The 23205-nt window shown below is 40.7% G+C and overlaps 1 protein-coding gene across 8 annotated transcripts in view; it reads right to left on the bottom strand.

Moving 5' to 3' along the window:
* Positions 1 to 23205, bottom strand: part of APBA1 (amyloid beta precursor protein binding family A member 1) — a 140537-nt gene that overhangs the window by 84156 nt on the left and 33176 nt on the right. Inside the window, exons 1-2 of one of the 8 annotated variants that reach the window (XR_005600896.1) lie at positions 8601 to 8810; positions 8302 to 8447 (exon numbers count right to left, since the gene is read on the bottom strand). The exons of 5 other annotated variants lie outside the window; for them this stretch is intronic. The gene's annotated coding sequence lies outside the window, so the exon portion shown is untranslated. 2 more of the 8 variants (XR_005600898.1, XR_005600893.1) reach the window with 2 other exon arrangements.

A 23205-nucleotide genomic window follows, 5' to 3' on the forward strand; every position in this document is an offset into this window, starting at 1 on the left:
TAAATAGATACAAACTTTTAAAAAGTTTAAGAACAAACAATATTATCCATCAAAATTATTTAAAAAAAAACCCTATGAAATAACTTTCTGACAAGCCTAAATATGATCAAGGTACACACAGAAGGAGCTACAGCTCCAAATTATGAAATTCTGAAAGAGACAGTGGACAGCAAATTAGACAAAAATTTGCAGAAGTAATATTTTCTCTTCTCTCTATGTCGTACTCTTTAATTTTTGTTAGCAGAACAATGTGCATTATAAAAACACCTTTATAACGATTTTTAATCTTTACTAAACCTTGACGTGTTAGTAAAACACACAAGTGAGTGCCGTTATAGCTAAGTTATAAATGTAACATCTATTGTGGATAGTTATAAGGCAAAATATATTTCAAGTGTGAATTTAAATGTTGAATAATATAACCTTGAAATGCGTTACTATTTAACATTAATACCTACATATTTAAATAATTTAAAGAAGATAAGTATTTACTTTTTTCCTGATTTTTTGGTTGCAGAAAGTTTCAGAATGAATAGCTATTTTCACAGATACTCAGCAATTATTAATGAGTAGGGCCCTACCAAATTCACAGCTATGAAAGACACATCACAGACTGTGAAATCTGATCTCCTCCAGTGAAATCTGGTCTTTCGTGTGCTTTTACCCTATACTATAGGGATTTCATGGGGGAGACCGACATTTCTCAAATTGGGAGTCTTGACCCAAAAGAAAGTTGCAGAGCGGTCAGTTGCAAGGGGGCGGGGGGGCTTCAAAGGTTATGGGGGGGGGGGCGTTGCAGTATTGCCACCCTTACTTCTGTGCTGCCTTCAGTGCTGGGTGGCCAGAGAGAGGTGGCTGCTGGCCAAGGGTCCAGCTCTGCAAGCAGCAGCTCTGCCTTTAGAGCTGGGATCCCGGCCAGCAGCTGCCGCTCTCCAGCTGCCCAGCGCTGAAGGCAGAGCTGTCTCCAGCAGCAGCACAGAAGTAAGGGTAGCTGTACCACTACAATACCCCTCTACAATAACCTTGCGAGCCTCTCACAACTCCTTTTTGGATCAGAACCCCTACAATTACAACACTGTAAGATTTAAATAGCTGAAATCATGAAATTTATTATTTTTAAAATCCTACAACCATGAAATTGACCAAAATGGACTGTGAATTTGGTAGGGCCCTATTAATAAGCAAACATATTTTAAAAGAAACCCTTTTATCCCCTCCAGGAATTGAAAATCTTAATTACTTTGCTTTATTATGTTTCATAAAAAGAAAAATAAGAAGCCTCTTTACAAGGTTCCACTGAATCTGGATGAAATGGATATTATAAACTAAAGAATGGTAAACTTAAGACATTTCACTTATCCTTTTGTTCTTTTTCCAAGAAAGGATCATCCTTTCTACCATGCCTCCTTTCTTTCAGTCTCTAAGCTTAAACACCGTGTTGAAACTTTACATTTTTATTCTCTAGTGGCATTTGAAGTCACATGAAAAGCCATGCCAGGCCTCTTCTCTGTATTAGATCATGCAAATCTACCATTCACCCTCTCTTTTAAACATTTAACCTTTGCCCAAGTGTGACTTTATAAAAATTCTTTCATCTGATTCCACCTCTCAGTCTCCTTCCAGTGTATTAAAGCACCTTCTCTTTTATTTTTTCATTTTAAGGCAAAATTAATGGGGATGTGATGTATGCCCTATGGAAAAATGCTCTTAAATTTATACAAAGATGCCATTAAGTGGTTTCTACATAAATTAAATAAGTTTCTATAGAAGATGCTCCAAAAAGCTGAGAATGCAGTGAGGAATTATGTATTTTCTATGGCTCTTTAACCAAGTTAGAGAATTGACTAGAGATTATATCCCTGCTAGAGACTACCATGGTTTGGTTTAAAATTTCTGTGGAAAGATTACCATTCCTTATTAAATTCTGCAAGTCTTTTCTGTCAGTGTCATGCTTAGGAGGGCAAAAGGGCAATTGTTAGAACTAGACAGTGAGCCAAATTTTCAAAGGGGAACCAGGACACAATTTGTACACGTACAAGAGTTACTTGTGCAATTTTTTAGCTCAAATATTTGCACACACAAGTGATAGTGCTGCAAATTTTTACATGCAAGTTTGCAGGCACACAAGTAGAGTTTATATTTTGAAAATATAGCCCAATGTGGCAGGCAGATGTTTTAGAAACTTCCCCACTACCCTACACTGCTCTGTTAATGCACAACAGCCATGACCTGGGAACACTCCTGCTATTTCAGCCACATACACTAAGCAGAGACTTTTCAATCTTGTTAATTTGTGAGCAATCCAGCAGTATGGAAAAGCTAGACTTACAAGGAGGATTGGATAATATGCACCCAATATTAGCAACTGCCTATTTCCTTCTGCAATCCAGAACCAATGAAAGAAGATGTCCATAACTGTCATTTACAGAGATAGTAAGATAGGAAGAAAAATTATAATATTTGAGGGAGAAGTGTGTTTTTGTGTCTGTTGAAATTGTTAACTAAATCCTTCCAACTCCAATTATATTTCTTTCATTGCCTTCAGTATTTTCTAACCAGAAGCCTGCAACATGCCATTAACCACATTGAAAAGGGGCCACAGCATTAGAACGGTGCCAGCCTAATACTTTAGTTATGGTTGAGAAGGCACTTTCATTATTTACTTTATGAACAAAATTACCTTTTGAGCGGAAAGATCTTATTCACTGAAAGGTAAGCTTTAGTGCGCATGTATGCACACAGAGACTTTAAGGCCAGAAGGGACCATTACAGTCATCTAGTCTGACCTTCCACATAATACAGGACAAAGAATTTTACCCAATAATTCCTGCATTGAGCTCATGTTGAATGAGACCATAATTTTTAAAGAAAAAAAATCCAGTTTTGAGTGAAAGACTCCCTTGGTCAGATATGGAGAAATTACCTGCACTGTTGAAAACAGCCTCCCCCAAAAAGCTCTTGAGCTCAATGGGCTTTGGAACTGGCCCAATTAGGCTTCTGCTGAGAAATCTGAATGTGAGAAACCTAAGTGTTTCTCACGCTTTATGAAAATTAAGACATTTGTGTGTTTAGAATATTCAAAACTAGCTTTCTTTTTAGAAGGCATAGATTGCTTGGCTTTGGGACTGAATACTGCTGCAGACCTCTCTACAGGACTAAGCATGCAGAAGTTTGAAGAATCAGGCCCCTAGTTCTCTGCGGCAATAATTGCCTTTGAGCTATTGAAGGAAATGTTTTAGGAATAACTGTGTTAGAAAATTCTTTCACAGTGCCTGCATATGACCCTACATTGTTCATAATTCGCCCCTTTTAAGGGTCTGATCCTTAAAATACTTAGCAGAAGGCATAGATTGTAAGTCTCTCAAGACAAGTACTGTCTCTTTGTGCTGTGTTTGTACAGCCCCTGACACAAAGAATCCATGCTCTAAAATTAGGGCTCCTAGGTGCTATGGCAATACAAATAATTAAACACACCACCACCATCACTACAACACAGTGCTTCCTCACAGTGAGACCATTAATGGACAGTAAGCACTACACTCACAGGCAGGGATTTCCCTACACCCCTCCTGAATTTCCCCAATACCCCCCCAGTGGTCAACCATTACATGCAGTGTTGCCAATTTAGTCGTTGGTTGGAAATTTGAATTGAAATTGAAACATGAATACTCTTAATAAATATATAAAACATTTAATAGCATATGCAGTATATGATAAAATATTTGTACCTAAGAAAGCATAATGGGTTTGAAAAGTATGAACAAAGACTAGCTTCCTCATACAGCTATTGTTTATGACAATGTCAGCACATTTGTTTTGGCTATATTGGCCAACCTAATAATTTCAAATTATGATTTGTAAGCAAGGTCTGAGTGAGCTGTCTCCTGACAGCTAGTGATGAGCCAAGGGGTGGGTGGAAAGGCTTCAGGACCAGACTGTATTTACATGAACACACCTACTCTGCCTAGGTATCCAGCAGACAGAGCTGTGTTGGCCAAGTGATCAACTTCGGCTGGTGTTGGGATACAAATCACTTTGGTATTGAATGTTGGGTCATGAAATGTTCATTTTATTGCATTAGTAAAGGGCAGCAGAACTGTGCTTAGCCTGCCGTAATGAGGGGGTCTCCCTCAGTGCTTAATTTGTGCTAGGGCTTGCCAGGGTTGAGCCCCATCACCTCTAGGCTTGGCAGTTCATAGCCCTGGGGCCTCCGGGCTTGCCAAATCAGTTATGAAAGTAACAAACCTGCTTGAACCCTGGCACCTCTTTCATTACAAATTACGCACTGGTCACCCTCAACTGAACTGCACTCCCTAAGCAGGAGGTTCGGATGCCAGATCCTAGTGGAGAGAGAGAGGATGGGACACAAGTGTTTTGCTTGGTGGTGTGGGTTCTGCCTAACAGTCACAGGCACTATCTGACCTGCGGCTGCCCCTCTCCCCTGTTAAAAGACAGAGCTGATAGGCTCCATAGAGAGTCTTTTGGTTTGTTAAGTGACCACTAGAGCTGAAAGCACTGATAATCTTGTCTAAGTGCTTAGACCTACAGCAGGACAGTGTTTCTGTGGAAGAGACAGCCCAGCCTGCACTAGCAGTGAATGACACCCCCCCCCCCCCCCCGCCCCGAGAGCTGAAATCACTGAAAGCTCGGTGGAACCTTGAGAGACCAGAGGTCACAGTGGCAAATGGCTGTGGAAGGTGACATTGCAGGGCCATTGGGGATGGAGCGGTGGAGTGAACGGTGGCACGATGAACAACAATGGCCAGAGCAAGCAGTGAGATGGCTGGAAGAACAAGCCAGGTGCCTTCTCCTCCCCCACCACCCAGGGTGGGAGGTGAACTCATGTGAAAGCTGTGACATTGCACTCCATATGTCTTATGAAAATATTCTTATGAATGTGAATATGATGTAATTGGAATATTCTTTATGCAAAAGGTCTCCTGTAAGGTATCATTACAAAGCTTATAATCTACTGAATGTGTTCATACTATTTGTTTGCATATATTATTTCTATGTCTGGAGTTAGGAGAATAAGATATAAATTTGTTTTACTGATGTAAACATACTAAGTGGAAGCCATTAAGAGTGCTGCAGAATCAATGATCTGTAAATGGCTCTGTTTACTTGCAAACCTTCCTGTGTACGGGTAGGCCAGCCTAGAAAAATGGAGACGGGGGTCTCATTGGAGATGTGACCATATCACATGATACTAGATTCCATCTTAAATCTGGTATTTTTCCATTTAGAAGGAGGGGTGGGCACTGAGAGAGACAAAAGATTCCCACATTGTGCCAAAGCTATAAAAAGGGGTGGAGCAGGACAAAGGGGCAGCCAGTCATGAGAAAGCCCCTGCTTACCATCTGAGATGTCTGCTGGAACTAACAAAGACTGTACCGGGGAAAGGATTGGCCCCAGACTAGGAAGGAGTCTAGTCTGTGAAAGAAGCTTATTGGAACATCCCTGAGGGTAAGATATTACCTGTAATCAATCTCCTAATGTATTAGGCTTAGACTTGCGTGTTTTTGCTTCATTTTGCTTGATGACTTACTTTGTTCTGTCTGTTATTACTTGGAACCACTTAAATCCTACTTATTATACTTAATAAAATCATTTTTGTTTACAAATGAACACAGAGTAAGTGATTAATACCTGGGGGAGCAAACAGCTGTGCATCTCTCTCTATCAATGTTATAGAGGGCAGACAATTTATGAGTTTGCTCTGTGTAAGCTTTATACGGAGTAAAACGGATTTATTTGGGGTTTGGATCCCGTTGGGAACTGGGTGTCTGGGTGCTGGAGAGGTAACCTGCTGAGCTGTTTTTGGTTAAAGTCAGCAGCTTTGGGGGCATGGCCCAGACCCTGAGTCTGTGTTGCAGCAGGCTAGCATGTCTGGCTCAACAAGGCAGGGTTCTGGAGTCCCAAGCTGGCAGGGAAAACAGGCTCTGAAGTAACTTCAGCATATCAGGTGACAGTCCCAAGGGGGTTTCTGTGACCAAACATGTCACAAAAGCATCTCTGTACTCTGGGTCTCCACTGACCAAGGACAACAACTATGAGTGGGGTGCGGTGGAGGGAGAAGAAGTGACAGGTTAAAGGAATATTTGTTTGTTGGACTACATTTTAGTGACTTCACTTCAGAATGTTAGATTTGTGACTGAGAAACTTATATCAATATATGTTTCTTAATAGGCCAACATTTTAAAAATGCATTATTTGTCAACATCGTTATCTCACATCATTGCTATCTCGAGAGGTCGTTAATTTGGGGAGTTTCTGTACTAAACTTTTTTATTATTATAGTTAATTTTTATGTAAGAACGACCATACTGGATCAGACCAATGGTCCATCTACTCCAGTATCCTGTCTTCTGACAGTCCCTCCGATGCCAAGTGCTTCAGAGGGAAAAAGCAATCACTGAGTGATCTGTACCCTGTTATCCACTCGCAGCTCCAGATGAACAGAGGCTAGGGACACTCAGAGCATGGTGCTGCATCCCTGCCCAACCTGGCTAATAGCCATTGATGGACCAAACCTCCATGAACTTATCTAGTTCTGTATTTCCAAAGGGGCTAAAACTGAAAGAGATCTGGTTTTTCTTTCACTTGTTTGCACACAAGTATCCAAAAGGATGCTAAAAATACCAGCACAGCTCCAGAGATGCAATTTGTCAGTTAACTGGCACTCCCTCTGCTGGCTGCTCTATGCAGTAGGCCACAAAACACTAAGCTTTCCCTATATAGACAATGGATGTATTTTAAATTCTTCATTGACAGAAGAAGGGAATTCTTTTTAAATCAGATGTTTACAATGCAGAAGCACTGGAAAGACAAATTAATATATCTGGCCCTAAGCTATCTAAGAGTCTCCCTTTAATTTCAGTACAAGTTGGATTCTCAAACTATTTTTTCCTTTATTCCTTTCTGATGTTTCTTCCTTACTTACCATGACAACACCTGAACTGCAAAACCAGTGTTAGTATTTTCACACTTAAGAAGCTCTATACTTTTCCTTTCTAGGCACTATGCAACATGACATTGGGTCTTATCCTGTACTGACTCTGGGGCCTGCAAAACAGCCTGCTTTTACTTTTCAAATAACGTTACTGGAAATAGATGTACAGTACTGAAATATGGGTATTATAAACATCACAGTAACTCATCAACCTTTAGGTATGCAATGTGCGGACGCTATGCTGCGTCTTAAGCAAGGAAAATACCAACAGCAATTCATCATGCCAGGATCGCACAGGCTCCATTGATTCCTGATTTGTTGCAGGATACAATGCAAGGTTCTGGTTGTCAGAGCTGACACTAGGCATAAACAGACTAAGCAATTGCTTAGGGCCCCCTATTAATATGAGTTGGGAGGGAATATTCCTGTGTAGGGCCCCCAGTGGGCTAGCACTGGGAGTGCTAGTTGTAATTTCTAAAAGCCTTTTTGGGCCATGACAGAGCCATCTTAAAAATGTCTCTCCATCCCTCTGAGATAGTTGTGATCAACAGGAATGCTACTGCTGACAGTCCAGGCTTAAGCTCTTGTGAGCAAGAGGCAGAGCATCCTTGAAGATGAATTCCTTACTGGGAAAACCAAATTAAACCCAACTGATTTCACAGCACCGTGGGAAACCCATTACTTCCAAAAAACTCTGGCCAATGATGAACATGGAAGAACTAATTAAAAGCATAACTAACACCCACAAAACACAACACGAGTACTTGCAGCTGAACCTAGGAAGTGGTGAAGACTACTAGGTTGCATTGCAGACAAATCTAACATTTTAGTCACTAATTTTTACAACTCCTACCGACTTCAGTGGAAGCAACATCCTGCCCACAATTCACAATCTCTCTCAACTCTTACAGAAGTCCCAGCTTTTAACTAGCTTAGATAATAATGCAAGCATTATTCGAATATATTTACTAATTAATTTATACTTGCATCCACCAATGATCTAGGTGGTGTTATCCTCATTTTACAGATGGGGAAAAATGAGGTACAAAGAGGCACAAAATGACTTGCTCGGTGTCATGGTGGCACAGCTGGTATACAGCTAGGGAGTTCCTGACTCCCGGTCCTGCCATCAGTGCACTACATCATATCGTTCTCTTCTTTTCCTTCAAACATTAACTCCTTCAATCCCATCAGAACAATATAACATGCATTAAGGCATTATATTTTTCACCCAAATGCTATACAGAATCTTTTCTTTATGTTTTTAATTCTTTAAATCCTTAGGATTACTGATGTAGTTTTGGGAAAGCAAGGAGGGGAAATTTCCTTACAGATATACAGTAACCTACTTCTTGTCTCACATAAAATCCCGGACAACGAAGATGTGAAAGAAATTAATTGAAAAGCCTTCCCTCAGTAATCACAAAGGAGGGGGAGGATGTTCATTCTCTGCTAAGGAAAACTCAACCTCCTACTTCTCCACAGTTTTCGGATCCTGAGGCAGAAAGAAAAAAAAAAAAAGGAAGAAATTCCCATCACTCCAACGATGTCATTTTCTTTCCTTTTCATGGTACAAAATGCCAGAGGATAGAAAGAGAAAGGCAGGCATTTGAGGAAATGCAGCAATATGCAACATAGTCACGCTCACCTTTGAACTAACTACATAAGCTTCTTCCAGCACTTCAGACCCACACACAGCATTCGGTGGGGAGAAAGGCTCTTGTCATTTCTGCAGCAATGTGCCAAAATCAAATTATTTCCATTATGTCATCATCAGACAAAACTATTTCACTCATGAAACTTCAACTCTTTCTTTAAGTATTTTTCCTTTTATTCATCTATCGGGTTTTGGGTTAATACTCACTGATAGCACCTGGAAGACTTTGAAAAATATTCTATATAGAAAAATCTCTGTCAGTCATATTTTCTCTCTCTTCTCCTTGTTACTAAGGCAACAGCTGCATGAAAACAGAATCTGTGTGTTGTAAGAATTCACAACTCAATAATCTAAGTGGGATGTCACAAAGAGGCAGTATATTGTAGTTGCAGCGAATGAGTGCTTAAAGCAAAAAATCGCTCAATATTTGTCTCAAGCAACTTTGTAAAAAATTTGCATAATGTATCAAAAATATCAAAGAATGGAGGCAGAAATGCATCGTCTCTAAATCATATAGGCCAAATTCATGGGTCAGTAAAGCGCAAAATTTGCTAGAATATATCGGCAGAGGCTTAAACACCGAACCAGTTATTTTATAGCACTGTGTGATTTTTGGGGGGAGGGGGGCACTCTCTGTGGGACTTTGAATCATATTTACCAACCACTGCAAACATCTTTCTTAAGCAAAGTGAAAACTCAGTTGTTGCCAGCCAGGTTATAATATTGATTCGCCAGCCAGGATGAACAAGACTAGTGTTCTTGTCTTAAGGGCCGAATCCTGAAGTTCTTAGTTATTTTTTATTCAGCCTCTGACCCTGAACAGGGACTGAGTAAAAAGTGAGCAGGAGCTCAGAATTTGGGCCCTATCTGGGATTAGGCATCTTTCAAAAACTCTCATAACACAGTACGACCCTACGCACACTAGCTGTTCAAATAGTGTGACAAAGTGTATGGCAATGTATGTGATCAGCATGACAGCTAAACATACCTGAAAGCCCTATCTAAACAGGACCTTAAAACTTATCAAGGATGGAACATAAAGAGGACAGCAAAACTCTGATGCGCTGCTTTAAATTCAACTTGGTAGAAACTGCAGGTGGTTCCCTGTTTTGGTTATTCCTGAACAGTCAGAAGTAAAGATCGCTACAACTACCGGTGGTTCTCAGGCTGACGAATAACAGTCAACGTGAAGAAAGAAAATCTCTAGATAATCAATTTATTTCTGGTGAAGCTGTGTTTCCTGAATGTTAATTCCAGTAATCAAAGGTGAAGATACACCGTGTATTTGATCTTTAAATTGTTATTTTCCTTTGTTGAGAACTTTTATTTATATAGCCATGCTGCATGCTACCTCATACCAGGTTTCAACACAGACTGTCAACATGATGGCTGGATTCCTGGTAACTATAAACCCAAAACCATGTTCCAACCAGGACCATATTTGAAAATGGTTTCAAACACAGTTCCAAGCCCCAGTGTGAATCTGGGCAACAAGTCTAAGCTAATTTAGAGGCACACAAAAAAATCCATTGTTGGATATAAAGTGGTTAATGTAATACCACAATAAAATACAAACACATCATCTGCTCTTGGCAGATGTTGGGAAGACACTAATCAATCCATATGACATTAGAAATCTATTTTAAGGAATGAGTTACAGTGCAGCACTTTGATGCTCAATTCACACTCCCATACTCGATACTGTGGGGCTAGGTGGACAAGCCCTAAGCCCTACTTTCAAAGGCAATAAGCAGATATAGAATTTACTTGGATACCGGGAGTGCTGCAAGTATTAATTAAGGGATTTTGTAATCAACTTTGAAGACAAAACACAAAATTTGTATAGGGTATTCTTAATTATATAGTATTTACCCCATGAAATACGATTAGGGAGAGGAAAGGAAGCAGTTAATCTGAAATAAAACCAATATAACCAGAAGGAAAAGTCACACCGTATTTCCTAAGATGATTTCGTTTTTGGGGTGGGGACAAAATGACTTAAAAGAACCTAGTCTGCTTGAATTTTCAGTTTTGGAATAACAAGATGCCTTCTCCCTGACACCAATCCTCTTCTGAAGGCAGTCATGAATTTGTTGGAAATTTATTCTTGATATATAAGAAAAACTTGACTACAGTAACAGCAGTAATTAAACACCATTCAAGCACCTTAATTATGTGTGATGTAAATTTTTTCATTGCTAGTTAGACACATCACAGTTGATGGAGAGACTTTGATGTCTATATATAGAGACCATGAATTTAACTATAAAACATTCTGTCAAATTCTGGTGTGTCTTTTGTTGTTTTGGGCGTTTTCTTTATTTTTGTTTTGAAAAACTTGGACATCTACTTGAAATCATGTATGTTTATAAAGCCATGAGAAGTGTCAAAAGGAAAACAATCAGGAGAAAGTTGTATGTTGTGATGCAGAGCTGAACACCTCTTAAGTATTGTTATTTTTGAGACCTTGGAGCAAGCTGTAGTGGTATAACCATTCCTTCTTTAAAAACAACGAGGAATCTTTGTGGCACCTTAGAGACTAACACATTTATTTGAGCATAAGCTTTCGTGAGCTATAACCCACTTTATCAGATGCATGGAATGGAAAATAACACAAGCAAGTATAAATATATAAAGCACATGAAAAGATGGGAGTTGCCTTACCAAGTGGGGGGTCAGTGCTAACGAGGCCAATTCAATCAGGGTGGATGTGGCCCATTCCCAACAGTTGACAAGAAGGTGTGAGTATCAACAGAGGGAAAATTACTTTTTGTACTGACTCAGCCACTCCCAGTCTTTATTCAGACCTAATTTAGATGGTGTCAAGTTTGCAAATTAATTCCAGTTCTGCAGTTTCTCACTGAAGTCTGTTTTTGAAGGTTTTTTCTGTTGGAGAATGGCAACTTTTAAGTCTGTTACTGAGTGGCCACACAGGTTGAAGTGTTCTCCTACTGGTTTTTGAATGTTACAATTCTTGATGTCTGATTTGTGTCCATTTATTCGTTTGCATAGAGACTGTCCGGTTTGGCCAATATACATGGCAGAGGGGCATTGCTGGTACATGATGGCATATATCACATTGGTAAATGTGCAGGTGAATGAGCCCTTGATGGTGTGGCTGATGTGATTGGGTCCTATGATGGTGTCCCTTGAATAACTATGCAGACAGAGTTGGCAACAGGGTTTGTTGCAGGGGTTGGTTCCTGTTGTGTGGCATGTAATTACTGGGGAATATCTGCTTCAGGTTGGGGGACTGTCTGTAAGCGAGGACTGGCCTGTCTTCCAAGGTCTGTGAGAGTGAGGGATCGTCCTTCAGGATAGGTTGTATATCCTTCATGATGTGCTGGAGAGGTTTTAGTTGGGGGCTTTCTGTTACTTTCTTTGTTGTGCCTGTCCTGTAGTAGGTGACTTCTGGGTACCCTTCTGACTCTGTCAATCTGTTTCCTCACTTCCCCAAATGGGTAGTGTAGTTTTAAGAACACCTGATAGAGGTGTTTGTCTCTGTCTGAGGGATTCGAGCAAATGTGGTTGTATGTTAGGGCTTGGCTGTAGACACCAAGGATCATATGATGTGGTCTGGATGAAAGCCAGAGGCATATAGGTAAGTATAACAGTCAATAGGTTTCCAGTATAGGGTGGTGTTTATTGGTGTTTTTACTGATACAGACTAACATGGCTACCCCTCTGAAACCTACAGAACTCATTGCAGGATCAGGGCATCTGAGTTTCATTAAGAATATCAGTTGTTAGTTTATTGGCAAAGTCCCGCCTACATTTTATCTATCTATAAACTGTATTATTTTTGGAAGCTAAGAGAAGTGATCATTTCTTTTATACAAGTAGACAGATTTTGCTTGTGAAATGTTACTGATATAAAAATATTTTTATTCTTGGATTAAAAGATTTAAACAGTGTTTTCAGTTGGGAGAAAAAAAGCAGCATTCAATTTCACTGTACTAAAAATAATTTAGATGGATCTCATTCTCAAAAAATATACTACCCAGAACCAATGTTCCCTATGCTGACATCTCCAGTAAAAGATCAGGTTTTCTTTTTAATAAACGGCGTAGTTTTAGTGCAATGGTCCCCAAATTGTGTGGCATGCCCCCCAGGAGTGTGCAGGAATGTTTGGGCAAGTGTGGTGGGACCTGGGCAGCCCCCACAGGGGGCGGAAAGGAAGCGCCATCCAGTCCTGCTCTGCTCCCAGCTGCAGCTCTGCCACCAGCCTCCGGCTCTGCCCCCTGACCATTACGGGTAAGCAGGGGGTGACATAAAAAGTTTGGGGACTACTGTTTTAGCGGCTATTACTTCTGAAGTTCCAGTGAATACAAGATAATATTGCCATAAAAAAATAGCAATAGAAGGCTGCTCTGTTCTGAAAGCATCCAGGCCAACATAGGGCCTGACTCAAAACCCACGAAAGCTCTGAATTTTGTCCTGCAGCTACGAAGCATGGAAAAACTCCCAGCATGTGGAGTAGCCACAGGTTTGGGTCCCAAATGTGATGCTATGCAAGGTGACTTGATGTTTTAAAATGTTTTAAATGCCACACACTATGCATTTTTTCCTTTAGAAAATTACTTTGGAAAATGCTAACACAATCCAGATGAGACTCCTTTTTATTAAATTGGTGTCAATAATGGTGAGCTATTAAGACTAATAGACTATTTGATTTGAATAGGATGACAAACAACAAGAGAAAAGATGATGAGATTGAGATTCCAGTCACAGGATTTGCTTTAAACATCTTGAATAGGGAAAAAAGAAAGTTTTCAAGACATGGGACTTCCCAACCCCAAAAATCTCAGTAACATTTTAGTTGCCAAGCACCAGAGGCCCATTTTACAATTTTAAGGTTATCAGTCCCAGTGTCACCTACTTTAAGTAGTATCTAATTTTTTAATCCTTTTCTTTGGATCCTGAAAAATCTATCACTCTCTTTCCAAATAAGGTCTACAGATAAAAATCTATCTCCCAGATACTTGACAAAATCCCAGGATACTTGGTTTCTGCATAGCTGCATATGTCTGTCCCAATTCTCTGTCAATAGGCAGAGTACAAACGTGTAATGATTTTTTCTCTCTGAGGTTATATTTCCGACTGTGCAAAGTGATTAATACCACGTGTAGGTACCCGCTGAAGGTAATGTGACAGTTCAATGAGCAAGCCAATAGTCAAACCAGTAGAAGTTAGAAGGATCAAGTTGTGACTCTATGCCTCCATAGTCTTCATAGAGAGATTGTTATCATATGAGAATGACATAATTATGATGTATTTTGTGCAAGATAAGGCAGGTGAGAGATATTGAAAAGGTTATGATTTACTGAACATGATTATCCCATTTGTATGCATGTATCATTTCTATATCTGAAGTTAGGAATATTGACTATGTATCTTTTACAAGTGTGTTTACACCTGGGGAATGACCACCAGACAGAATAAAATCAGTCTAGATGGCTTGCTGTGAGGAAGAGCCATCAGAGAGAACAATAGGTCTTTGCAGATGCTAATCTTCCACCTTTCTGGGAAGTCTTCCTGGGGACACTGCAAACAGTCTCTAGTTATGGCTGCAGGGACATGTGACCAAGTCACCTGGTACTGGAAACCATGAAAATACTAGTATTTTTCCACTGACTGGTGTGGGAACTAAGTTTTGAAACAAAGGGTTTCCGCCATATGCAAAAACTAAGGCAGAGGAGTGAGATCACCGGGTTCGTTCTTCTCCACTGACTCCCCACCCAAGATGACCTTTGTAAACACCTAAGAAACAAAGCCTGAACTGGGGGAGAAGGGCTGAGCCCAGGCTAGAGGGTTGTCTGGCCTGTGAAAGAAATACCTAGAGTTTTAAGCTGCAAGCCAGTGCAGCTGGCCTTCAGGAACCTCTGCAATCTGCCTAAAACAACATTTAAGGTGAGAATATGCTACTTATAACTAGTTTCTTTAGTACATTAAGCTTAGCTTGCGTGTTTGTTTTATTTGCTACGTAATCTGCTTTGATCTGTTTGCTATCCCTTATAATCACTTAAAATCTACCTTCTGTAGTTAATAAACTTGTTTTGTTTTGTCTTAAACCAGTGTGTGAGGACATCATAACTGGGGCACAAAGCCTTGTATATTCCTCTACACATTGAGGGAAGGGGCAAATTTCATGAGCTTATGCTGTACAGTTCTCTGTGCAGCACAAGATGGTGTAATTTTGGGTTCACCCATCGGGGGGGGGGGTGTGCACTTGAGTATCTGGGCAGTTCCTTAGCTGAAGCCTTCCTGTGCAGGGGCTAGTTAGAAAGCCTATTTGCATGTTACAAAAGCTGGGTGTGTCCCTACCTGTCTGTGTGCTGATGAAAGTGAAAGACCAGGACTGTGTCTGCAGCTTGTCCCAGGATTACAGGGTGAAAGGACCAGGCTGGTGGGTCAGGTGGACTCACTGGTATCCCAGTTCCAAGTGGTACCCCCAGGGGAAAGGGAACCTGTCACACAAATTCCATATTTCAAATAGAGGACAGCACAATAGATGGTTTAGGAATTTAGGGCAACAGGATTCAGAGCTTTCACTTCTAGGCTGCCAGTTAAAATCCAGTCCCAGTAGGTAGTGATTACAATTGACCACATAATATTCAAATAACTTATTTAACAAATTATGTGATATTTCTGAATACCATGTTTGAATTCCTCCCGCTCCCTGCCTCATTCATCCAGTTTACAGCCAGTTGAATAATTCTAAAATATATTAAATCGAATAATTTATTCCATAAATTTCACAATGTTTTTAGGGGGAAAAAATAACTTATGTCCAGAATTTGTCCACCACTAGTCATAACCCAAAACTGTGAGCATTTGATAGTCTCCAGGGACTTATATGAAATAAAGTGGTGATCTCAGTCCAGTTCCCAGTAGACAGATGACCACACCTCAGTGAAACCAGGACAACTAGCATTCTTATTGCCATTCTCAGCAGAAGGGCCAAAAGTGAAATGGATATGGGGATAAGGAGACTGAACTACACTTTTATCTCTAGAGGTGATTATGAGTTAGAGGCATACTAACAGGATACCACAGGAAAGCTTACAACATGGCGGTCTGTGCTATACCTATTCTCTTTTTTTTTAAACCAAAAGACTTCAGAGTCCAGGACTGTCCATCTCATATCTTTCACACACACTACATTCAAAACAAACCAAACAGCAAAGTCACAGTTTGACCCGTATTCTGACAAGGTAAGGCCCCTAATCCTACTATCCCGCAGGTGGACAACTGTGCCAGCTTGGAGCCCTATGGATTTTAACGGGACTCTGTATCTGCATAAGGATCTACCCACATAAAGTGGATTGAGCATCAAGGCCTAAATCTTTAAGAGCCCAATTCTGCCAGCCTTATGTGTAGTACCACCTCACTTTGTAAACAGTTCCACTGGAATCACTGGGCCTACTCACAGAGCAAGATACTAAACAACATGAGTGAGGGTGATAGAATCAGGTTCTAAACTAGTGGATCCAATTTTGGGCATATCACTTTCAGCAATGTATCTTTCAAAGACAGATAAGATTCAGGAATACAACTTTTCAGACTGGAATATATATATATACACACACACACACACACACACACACACACTTTTAAATGAAGTAACTGAAAAATACAGGGGTAGTTAGGATGGAGAGGATAAGAATGTGAAAGGAAATTAGTTACACTAACGACGCAAAAGGGATACTATTAAGATAAAAATCCTCATTAGATTATTAAAAACACAGAATTAAAAAAAAAGATTGATTTTTCATCATCATTTATGCTGTTTACTTTTTGCATATATTTCAGAAATACTTCTACTAAACTTTTAAGCATGTGCAGCTTGTGAACTATAGAAGCGTAGCTGTGTGCTAAGAGGGCAGCACAGCTTACTCGCCTCTGTTTGTTTTGGCAGCTTCATGTGCATGTATCTGGCTGTGGGGAAGGGTTCCATATCTTTAATTCTTACAAAAAGAGGTCAGTGTATAACCAACACCTATGTCTACGTACAGGCATGCTTACTCCTTTCTTTACTCTATAGTACAAAATGATGCACACAGTTTCTCCAGCCCAGAATGTGCTTCCCAGTCAAACTCTCACAGTAACCAAGATCAGTGCCAAAGAAAATCCAGCATATGAACAAGCATACAATTACATATGATTCAGGGGTGGCTCTACAAAGTAGGCTGCCCCAAGCAGCGCGGAGCGCTGCGCCGCCCTTCCCCAGTCCCGCGGCGGGTCCCCTCTTCCTGCGGCTCCGGCATCCTGGGGAGGGCGGCATTTGGCTCCGGTGGAGCTCCCGCCGGCATGCCTGCGGCAGGTCCACCGGAGCCCGGGACGAGCGGACCTGCCGCAGTCATGCCTGCGGGAGCTCAACCGGAGCCGCGGGAAGACGGGACCCGCCGCAGACATGACTGCGGCAGGTCCGCTCGTCCCGGGCTCCGGTGGACCTGCCGCAGGCATGCCGGCGGGAGCTCCACCGGAGCCAAATGCCGCCCTCCCCAGGATGCCGCCCCAAGCGGGCGCTTGGCCCGCTGGTGCCTAGAGCCGCCCCTGATAGGATTTCCCTCATTTTTCACACCTTGTCTCATTCTTTATTGTTGTAAGCACTATCTAGCACAGCTATATATACCAGCTTATAGCTAACAACACAGGTTAAACAGAACATACTGCAACATTTTGCAACACGTAGTATGCCTCTGCTAGTAAAAGGCATATCTCAAGCTGGCTTTTCAGCTGTCACATGTCACAATTTATCAGGTATGCCACAAATGAAAATGCAGTGTTTTTCAAATGGTAGGCTATTTAATTCACTGAGACACATGTCAACATTCCTACACCCACCAATCAAGTACAGCAGGGCTTCTCAAACATGTAACTACCAACACCCACATTTTGACTGTCCAAATACTCATGACTCCTACGGAGTCTTACATTTGGAGCAGTGACTATCAAAAACAGTGGGCCAAATTTAGGAAAGCTGTCTCAGCCCAGCTAAGCCTAGTGTACTGGAGTGGAGACTCACTCCTGTGCAGGAAAGCCTACATTTTGGGTGGATGGAAGTTTATAATTTTTCTTTGTGTACGTGGCTATTTGGCAGGTCTGTCTTATAATGTCATCTTATAATGTTATTTCTGATGCATATCTAATATTGCAAGAATCCATTTTCTTTTTAAAACAAGAAATTAAAATCAAATCAATTGGGAAAAACATGAAGCACAATGAAAAATAAAGGTGTGAGGCAGAGTGAAATAGCAGGGGTCATGGTTACAAGAAGGGTTACCCCTTAGTTAAGCGTGATAGTTAGAAACTGAAGTGCTCATGCTCAGAGCTCGTGGTTTACGTGGTTCTGCCTCAGTGCAGGAGGCAGGACTAGATGACCTCTCCAGCCCTACAATTTTTATGATTCTATGGATGTTGAATTTCCAATGGTCATTCACTTTACCTGCATAACTATGTGTTAATTTCAATTCTCACAAAGAACAGAAACCTATCTCATTTGAAACACTTCCATAATTTTAATGCCATGATCCCCCTGTAAGTTAAAACAACGCTGACATCCAGTTGGAGGTAAGATGACCCAGTACCCAACTTGGGAAACACTGAAGTTCAGCATCTAGAATTGCTGAGAGATACTATGCACATTGGTTATGAATTAACTCTAAGACAGTCAGACACTACAGAGATGGGTTCGGTTTAAGAACCTGAGTAGAATAGAGCATGTCATTTGTGTCTGAAAACCAGTGCTCAAAACAACGCAATTCATTCTCACTTTCTGCACACACAATTTCCATTTGGGTTCTCTCAGGGAAGCTATTATGAAACAGCTAAATGAAACGAAAAAAAATTTTTAACTTCTATTTGTGACATGAATTAAAATATACTGTGATTCTTTACTACTCAGAGATCTGACAGTATTTTGCACTGAACCCAATCTTTTATAAAATTCTTCATTTCCTCTGTGAATCACCCTGGACATTTTCTGTAAAATACAGTCATCAGGGAGCAGAAGGTGAGAGCTTAGCAATGGCACCTGAGTCAGTGAGTGACAGTGAAAACAGCCTGCAAGGTATTTTATTTTAAGGCTACATTTTGCAGGTTTGACATTTTAATTTGTAGGAATCTATGCTCTAGTCTTAAACTAAATGACACAACCTGAAGGATTCACAAACAGACGTGAAACAAGCCAAAATCACAACCCACTGACAGCAAGCCTGTCCTCTCCCAATCATGCCCCACGTTTCACACCTACACACCAGACTACTTACTTAATATCCATATTGTATCTGTGTCAGGTGAAAACACTGCATATGTGGAGAAGTGAAATTGACTTAGGCTCCCGCAGGGAAGCTCACATAATGTCCTGGAATTTCATATTTAGATGAAAAAGGTATAAAATCGCATCTCCCTAGAGCCTAGGAATATGAGGAGGATGTTCGTATGTGTTATGTTTGCTAGCTAATATAAAAGATACCTAGCATTCATGAATTAGGCTATAGATAGCAATTATTTGTATATTAGTGTTTAAAATTTACCTATATAGGCTTAACATTTCCACTATTAATTATAACAGGCTTTTTTCCAGGATCCTCAAGTACTTTTGACATGTATGCATGTGTCCTAACTTGCATCTTGGGTATTTCTAAGGCACCTATCAACATAGTATCTGGGGGCTTGTACATATGCTTATGTCACTCAGCAGTGTGAATAAGCCACCCCCTGAGTGATATAAGTTACACTACATTAAGCACCAGTGTGGACAGCGCTATGTCGGCAAGAGAGCTTTTCTTGGCAACATACCTACCACGTCTTACATAGGTGGTTTTACTAGGCCGACAGGAGAGCGCTCTCCCATTGGCATAGAGCATCTTCACCAGACATGCTGCAGCCGCGCCGCTCTAGCGCTTCTAGTGTAGACTAGCCCTAAGTTGTCTATTGCAGATCAACAGGAGACAGGCACAAGTTGTGGGGAGGAAGAGGAAGCTGCTATTCTCTCAAATCTGTATGTTATTTCAGTCTTTTGTGCTAGGTATGTGCAGATCACATATCCCAATCAAGTCCTTATGCAGGAAAAAACATCAATCAGAAAGACAAAGCAACCAAGAGTTATGCAGGTAGTAATAAATAAGATAGCAACATAGATAGTAGTCCTGTGAACATGCTGTAAAATATTTGGGATTATTATTCCCATACATTTTAAAAAATGGGCTGAATTCAACCCTGCTGTAACTTCACTCAAATCAATGGAGTTGCAACAGGGATTAATTTAATCCAGTGACTATAAACAGATGACTCGATGAATCTGTAATTAGGTTTGCAATACTGATTATGTGGCAGTTGTTACTCTAAGGGCAAAATATGTTTCTTTTTGGTATGTTCTGTAGTATTCTTTCCTCAAATTTATTGCTTAACTATAAATTAACTTTATGTAGATCACATACTAAATTGTTCTTGGGAATCCCCTGGAAATCTAGTGGATAATGTAAAGTAACTCCTGTGAGAAAGTATTACCATTAATTTAAATCTGAATAAACTGAGGTCAGCAAGATTTCTAGAGACAGCTTTGGGCATAAAATGTCCTGACTCACAGTGTGCATTTAAAGGCAATAATTAGACTGATAATTAGTTTCCTAAGTGGGTCCTAGATCCCCTGAGTTCCTACAATGTTTTTCAAAACACATGGGTATGGCTACACTTGCGAGTTGCAGCGCTGGTGGAGGCTTTCCAGCGCTGCAATTAGTAAGTGGCCACACCTGCAGGGCACTTCCAGCGCTGCAACTCCCTGGCTGCAGCGCTGGCCGTATACCTCACTCAGCATGGGGAATAAGGATTGCAGCGCTGGTGCTGCAGCGCTGGTCATCAAGTGTGGTCACACACCAGCGCTGTTATTGGCCTCCAGGGTATAAGGGTGTATCCCAGAATGCTTTTAACTAAATTACTCCCTTTGTTTTGTTATGCAGCCTCTCTTTGTTTTGTTGTGAACCTCCGGAGCTCCGTTGCTACCGGAGCTGCTCTACCAGAGCTGCTTATCAGCTCCTGTTTGCTGTGATCAATCTGTGAACAATCAAATGAGATCCTCCTCCCTGTGTGATTCACAGGGGTTGAGTGTTTGCGTTTTGCTTGACCAGCAGCGAGAAAAGGAGTCATTCACAGGGGTTGAGTGTTTGCTTTGCTTGAGAGAAACGGGGGGAGGGGGCAGAGGGGGGAAAGAGAGTATGTTGGATGCAGGCTGTTTGCAGTTAACAGTAAGGGGGTGGGAAAATTTTCTGATTTTGCACAGTGTCAGTTCCAAAAATCCACCCCCCCCCCCCCCGGTCCCTGTCACACTGCCCCACACACCCCTCTTTTGAAAAGCACGTTGCTGCCACTTGAATGCTGGGATAGCTGCCCATAATTCATCACTCCCAACAGCGCTGCAAATGCTGCAAATGTGGCCACACTGCAGCGCTGGCCCTGCACAGCTGGACGACCAGCGCTGCAACTACCAGCGCTGCAGATTTGTAAGTGTAGCCATACCCATAGCCTCTCCTAGATTTAGCACCCTTTGCTCTTTTTACCTTGCAGAGCGTTCACACCACACTTCATTCAAAGGACAGTCAACTCCCTTCCCTAATGGGGTTCACCTAGACTTCCCACTAGGCATAAGCACTGAAGAAGAAATTTAAAAACTGGTCAGCTTTTTTCATACCCCCTCCCTCCCCCCAAAAAACAGGTAAAGAAGCAGAAACAGTGGTTGCTACAATTCCCAGGACAAAGATACATACCTATCTTCTATTACACAAGCAGGGAAAAGTCTAGAAGAGTAAATAAACTAATCAATCTTTAAAATAAATCCATCCCTCGACCAGAGGGAGAATGATAGAATTAATTCTTGGTCACTAATTATCCTTGAAAATATCACAGCAAAAGAATAGAAATTAATAGTTATATTTGTAAAGCTTTCACACTACTTTAAAAAAAAACGCTCTTGAATTATATGATCTCCTCTTCACTTTTATCCTGTGTTTCAAAGTCAACCCTTTGATATGCCATCAACATTATCTTAAACTAGTTAACATCTTTCTAGCTTTATAACCACCTCTAGAAACATTATGTCCTATCAATGTAGGGCATAAATAAGTTCACACAAATTAGATCTGGCAAAATATGATCCTATGCTTTAAAACATCACAAACGTAAATATTATTTTTGTTTATCATCATAACAGAGAGGACTCATTACTTTAGTACATAGGAACATTATACAGAAAACAAACACTAATTTATAACTGCAATACCATCATTAACCAACCATCCATCATAAAAAAAGTGAAAAAAAGTAGAAAAAAAGTGAGACAATGCCTTAGTTTAGACTTATCTGTCAAGGTGAGGCAAAAAACATGCATCTTGCATGTGTTCTGATTGTTAACTCAGGCTCTGACAGACTATCTGAAGGAGCATGTTACACAGGTGGGGATCCTCCACTAAGTATACGATGGGTGAAACCCATTCAAGTAAGAGGCAAGACTCCCATTAACATCAGTGGGGCCCAGATTTCATTTCTTGGCTCTAGTTCCCAAGAGTGGACACCTAGGAATGGTCACCAAATATAGATTTGTTGATCACGGTTTACAGAGAGTTGGGTCTCTACAGTAACCAGGTCCCAGATCACATAGGTCTATACATTTGACAACAAACAACCTGAACTACATCTAGAAGTAGATGGGAAGAAGAGAACACACATGTAACATGCTGATACCAACCTGCTCAAATTGGTAAGATGTTACTTGTGAGCTACTTGTGTAGAAACCTTGTTTACTAGCTGAAACTTCTGAGCAGTTTAAAGGTATCCCCAAGATTAATGAATTAACATAGTCCAACATGAAGGTGGTAAAGTTGTGGATGATTGCAGTAAGGAATGATTTAGCAAAGGAATGATTTAGCAGAGGAAAGCCTCAACCTCTTTGTTAACTACAGATGAAAACAACATATAAATAGAGCATATCAAAACATTTTAAGATTCTGAAATTTAATGAAAGAGACTTTTTAAAAAAAAAATTATTGAAAAATTCTTAATTTTTTGACCAGCTCTAGGTACAAGTCACTGCAGCTGCAAGTCCATAAGCCGCCTGAGAATGCAAATTTATTTGACAAGTGGTGGCACATCAATACTATCAAGGCTTTTTTCTCCCTGCCAACATCATTTTCATCTTATCGGTTCATTTGCTGCCTGGATGGTTGAAAAAGGAGACAGAGCTAAGTAATATCAGCAAGCTAATGGTGAAATAGCCCCTAAATGCATCATAATCCTCATTGTACTGGGAGTGAAAACTTAATGAAGAGTAACCCTCAGGATTAACAAGCAGTACCCAACACCACCTTTCCAGAAAAAACGACACCAATCCACCCTTTCCAAATCTGAACAAGCAATTCAGCAAGATCTCTTGGTAAATGGTATTAAAGGCATCTCATATCATGCTGATAGGCCTAATACAATCAGCACAGACCTCTAAGTTTTGTCTGCTGCCAGAAGATCAATTATATTAATGTATTCTCCATATCGTACTAAGGCCTCAAACAAGACTGACAGGGGTCTAGGAAATTGGAAAAAGAAT

Source organism: Mauremys reevesii, linkage group 6, assembly GCF_016161935.1.
Source record: "Mauremys reevesii isolate NIE-2019 linkage group 6, ASM1616193v1, whole genome shotgun sequence".
NCBI classification, from domain to species: domain Eukaryota; kingdom Metazoa; phylum Chordata; order Testudines; family Geoemydidae; genus Mauremys; species Mauremys reevesii.